At 41.8% G+C, this 5,281-nt stretch overlaps 1 protein-coding gene across 2 annotated transcripts in view; it reads left to right on the forward strand.

Moving 5' to 3' along the window:
- The window catches only part of ZHX3 (zinc fingers and homeoboxes 3), a 59,611-nt gene that overhangs the window by 18,743 nt on the left and 35,587 nt on the right, over window positions 1-5,281 (forward strand). The window lies entirely within an intron of this gene.

Here is a 5,281-nt window from a genome sequence, read left to right on the forward strand (position 1 = left end):
CTGAGTGGGAGACTTCCTGGGGGCCCTATATGTGCTGCCTTGAATTTTATAGTGGACAAAAGCTAGAATATAAACATAGTAAATAATTAAACCTGAGCTGAACAGCCTCTTGATGTACCTAAACTGCTGTTCTCTGATGAACTTGCAGTGAAGAGAGTCAAGAGGAGGAGATGACCCCAAAGTAATAGCTGTGGCCAGTGTGTCTGCACAGCTGAATAACATTGTTGGCATTCAGCTGAAGCCAGTAAGTAGTGCCATAGACTCTAGCTTAAACCAATAGGCAGCCTAGCCTATTTCTGTTTTAAAAACACGTAAACACCAAGAGAAGAGCTGAAACTGTGTCTGTTAGGGGCCATGAAAGATCATCTCAGGGCAGTCAACAAAGCGACTTTTTCTTATTAACAAAATATGGTCAACTTTTTGAGGTCACATTGTGAATTTACCTTGCCTACAAAGTCTCCATTTTCTTTCAATGTTTTTGAATACAGCCCAAAACACCTTTAGTAACAAGCCTCTAATTGTTTCCAGTTGCTTAGGTTTCTAGATCAAATACAGTTTACTTCTCTCCCTAGCTAGAAAATATATAGTTTTGGCTACTTTCAGTGGGGAAAAGAAGCTGGGCTAGAGCCAGGGGGGCCCTTCTGCATACCTCAGGTGAGGGGTCAGTGCCTGAGGAGAAGGCTTTCAGAATGTGTGTAGCAAACGTTACCATGCCAAAAAAAAAGGTAGATGAATCCTGAGTGGTGAACCATCTGCATAGAGGTGATTTGTGTCTGTGGCTTGATCTGGGCTAATAGCCAGAAAGTTTATTGTAAGGGATCCTAAGGATACATTGGGAAGGGGGCATCATGAGTTACCCAGGAACAGCAAAAACCTAAATGTGTCCGATATGCTTATGATTTATTAATATAAATTGAGCTAAGTGTTTATCCAGACCCTGCCTGATCCTCTGTTTTAAAAGAGAGATCAAATCTGTCTAGTGTCCTGGCCCCACTGCTGGACCTCCTGATGTCACCTGGTGTTTTTGGCCACTGTGTGACAGAGTGTTGGACTGGATGGGCCATTGGCCTGATCCAACTTTGGCTTCTCTTATGTTCTGTCCAGTTACTTGGACATTGGCATCAGTACCTGACCAAACACTCTTGTACCTGGATAACCAACCAACCAACCAACCAACCAACCACAAACTGATTACTGGCAGTAATTACATTTCATCTCGCTCCAAAAAAGGGAAGTGATGTGAGGTGTCTAAATAGCTGAAGAAATAATAATAAAGTGGAAGGGAAATGTGGTGTTCTGAATTCCTTTATTCTTTTCATTTAAAACATTTATTAGCTGCGGCTTTCAATGCAAACACAATAAAATACATACAACCAACAAATTAAAACCAATAATTCAAAAATGCCGCTATGCAGAAAAACTAAAATGAATTGAATACTGTTGTGAATAAAACTGTCTTCAGCTGCCTCCTAAAGGTCAAGAGTAAGGGGTTGGGGGCACCTCCCTGGGGAGGTTACTCCATAGTCATCAGGCTACCACTGAGAAGGCCCTCATTTCTCCTCTTCTCTCCTCTTCTCTCCTTCTCCACTTGCCCAAGTTGCTTCTCAGTCAAATTCCTCAATGCAGACAGATGAGGCAAGCCAAAGTGATACAAATCTCACTCAGTACATCACAAGCCCCTACTGATATTAAGGGGGAGAGGAAGGAAAAGGCAGACAAGATTGTGGAAAAGGGCAGTGATAGATCTGCCAGCTTTGGGTTGGGGGATTTCTGGAAATGTCAAAGGTGAGGCCTGAGGAGGTTGGGGCTTTGGGGGGGGGGGACTGATCTCGTTAACTGGAAATCTGGGAGATCCCCAGGCCCCACCTGGAGGTTATCAACCCTAAATGAGAATGAGTTTGGTTATTAAGGAGTTAAGTCACAGGAGCTACTTCAGAAACTTCTGTAGTCTCCTCTGTACCGTCTCCTGCATTGTAGTGGGGAAGAAACTTGTTTGTACATTTTCCTATTTCTGCAAGGATCAAGGGTGAAGATTTTCCCTGTTAATATGAAAGCTGAACATTCATAGATGTGGTTTTGTGTATTTTGAGGGGGATCCCCCTCATAACTACAGGTCTAGTTTGTCTCCAACTGGGGATGACTTGTCATGTTTCTTTCATCTCAGGCTGTGCCTAATGTTGCCAATCTCCAGGTGGGGGGGTCTGGAGATCTGGTATTACCACTGATCTCCGTATCACAGAGATCAGTTCCCTTAGAGAAGATGGCTGCTTTGGAGATTGGAATCTTTGGCATTATACCTTGGCATCCCCAGGCAGACACTACCCCCAGATCGTCAGGAATTTCTCAACCCAGAGTTCGCAACTATAGTTGTGCCCTGCATGCAAGACAAATTAAATAAAATGGCACCCCTCTAAAATAATACAAATATGTAAATGATTGAAACAGATAAAATGAATATCAGTGAGAAAATCAGCCCAATAGGAGGCAAATTGGAGGTTAATCAGTCTAAAATACCAACTCACCTAAAGGCCTTTTGAAATTAAAAAACGTTGAACTGTTGATAAAAGGATTGGAACACTTTTCCTATGAAGAAAGGTCAAAATGCTTGGGGCTCTTTAGCTTGGAGAAACGATGGCTGAGGGGTGACATGATCGAGGTTTATAAGATTATGCATGGGATAGAGCAGGTAGAGAAAGAAGTCCTTTTCTCTCTCACAATACAAGAACTCATGGGCACTCAATGAAATTGCTGAGCAGTTGGGTTAGTTTTAAAAATCCTGCAGATAGTTCATGCATACCGTTTGTTCCACTTGGTTGATAATGGACATTCAAGTTAACAATTCCGGCTGGATGCAGAATTTGAAATATTGTTCTGTATCTCTTTTGAGGGTGACAAACATTGACCGACTCAGCACTTCAATTCGTGCTAGGCGAGTATGCTCCAACTCTGCCTTAGGGATTGTTCCACCTAAGAAAACTCCCTCATATATGAGCTTCCTTACATCCCCCAGATCTAGATATGTCTTCACGCTTGCAAGGTTGAATGTTTTTCCAACTGTAGAGCTAAGTGGCCGTTTTGCTAAAATACAGTACTCAAATAGATTGTGTAATTGTGGATCAGGTGCAATAGAGACCTTAGATCATCTTATGTTATTTTGCCACCAATTGATTGACCCCAGATCCTGCTGGATTACTCCTATTTTACAAAGATATCACCTCCCTATGGAACCCTGGGTGATAACCATACTATTAGCTGATGAGGACCCTGAAACGACTCGCTTGGTGGCAAAATATCTTTCAATAGTGCTATTTTTAAAGCGGCTTTGAAATGTTATGAGTACCTTTTGTATACAATTTTAAAATTTTAAAACTAATTTCCATAATATCATGGGATTTTATAGAATTCATTGAAGTTTATAAAATGTGGTCTGATGTTACTGATTATGTTTACTAGCTTTTATTGTAAAGGCGTTCTGTCTAAATTTCTTGTAATTTTATGTAATGCATTTTATATTTGTTGTTTGCATGTTTGGCTTAAGACCTCGGGTCAATGAAGCTAATAAATGAAATGGAAAAAATGGTTCTGTATCTCTTTGGTGTAGTGGTTAAGTGTATCCTCCTCATCATCATCATATCTGCATTAATCTGTACTGCAATCTGGTATAAATTGTTTGAAAAGATTACAGTTTTTCTCTGGCAGCAAGAGACTAGGAGTATCTGCTGATGGCTAGTTTCATCATCTTTATATATAGGGCAAAACAAACAATTTCCTTGTCACTTTCTATTGTTATATGTAGGTGAGATTGTACTGAATTACCTCTTTCTGCTTAAATGCCGCCAGTGCTAACTGCGATTGTGTCAGACTCCTGCATGCACTATGAATATCTATGAACTGATCTAGAAAATAAGCTACCTCTGGGAGGTTCTGGTTCAAATTGCAGACTCACTAGGTGGTCTTGGGTAACACACAATCACACAGCTTCAGTCTCCCATCTGCAAAATGCGGATGATAATACTGGCCCTGCCCTAGAGGGGCATTGTAAGAATTACTGGGATAATGTGAAGAACTTTAGAGCTTGCCGAGTTACAAACACTAATTATTAGGTGGTTTGGGATATACCTCAGTGCTAGAACGTAGGCATCTAAATAAATGAAATCTTGACTGTCTGCTAACACTTGAGCTAACATATCCTTCCTCTTCACTGCATTAGAAGGACCACTTGTAAATCTGTACCTCTGCTCAGCAAATTTAACAGATGTATAGTACAGCAAATGTACAGTAATGCAGCAAATGACTTTGAGGGGATGGCAAAGCCCTTGGCTACTCTTGGCTGAGCTGCTCAAGTCCTAGGCAGGGACAAGCACCTGAAGAGTGGTGGTCAATGGTGTTTCATCAGATTGGAGGGAGGTGTGCAGTGGGGTGCCACAGGGCTCAGTTTTGGGCCTGGTACTTTTCAATATTTTTATCAATGATCTGGATGAAGGGGTAGAAGGGCTACTCATTAAATTTGCTGATGATACCAAATTGGGAGGAGTAGCAAACACCCAAGAAGATAGAGTTAAAATTCAACAAGACCTGAATACTCTGGAGAAGTGGGCAGTTGCAAACAAAGATAAATGCACAGTATTACATCTGGGCCACAAAAATGTCAAGCACAAATACTGGATGGGGGATATGCTTCTGGGGAGTAGTGTATGTGAAAGAGATCTTGGGATAAGGGTGGACTGTAAACTAAATACAAGCAGTCAATGTGATGTGGTGGTAAAAAAGGCAAATTCAGTCTTGGGTTGTATTAAAAGGGCCATAGCATCGAAATCTCAGGAGGTCATAGCCCCTCTGTATACTGCCTTGGTCAGGCCACACCTTGAGTACTGTGTGCAGTTCTGGAGGCCTCACTTCAAAAAGGATGTGGGCAAAATCGAGAGGGTACAGAAAGAGCGATGAGGATGATCAGGGGTCTGGAGACTGAGCCGTACGAGGAAAGGCTAAGGGCCTTGGGAATGTTTAGTTTGGAGAAGAGGAGATTGAGATGGGACATGACTGCTCTCTTTAAATATTTGAAAGGCTATCATTTGGAGAAGGGCAAGGAGCTGTTCCAGTTGACAGCAGAGGATAGGACCCGAAGCAACGGGTTTAAATTACATGCAGAAAGGTATCGGCTGGATATTAGGAAAAACTTTTTCATGATCAGAGTGGTTCAAAGGTGGAATCAGCTGCCTAGGTAGGTGGTTAGCCCCCCTTCACTGACAGCTTTCATGAAGAGGCTGGATGAATATTTTAG

Source organism: Gekko japonicus, unplaced genomic scaffold, assembly GCF_001447785.1.
Source record: "Gekko japonicus isolate JY-2015 unplaced genomic scaffold, Gekko_japonicus_V1.1 scaffold200, whole genome shotgun sequence".
In the NCBI taxonomy this organism is placed as follows: Eukaryota; Metazoa; Chordata; class Lepidosauria; order Squamata; family Gekkonidae; genus Gekko; species Gekko japonicus.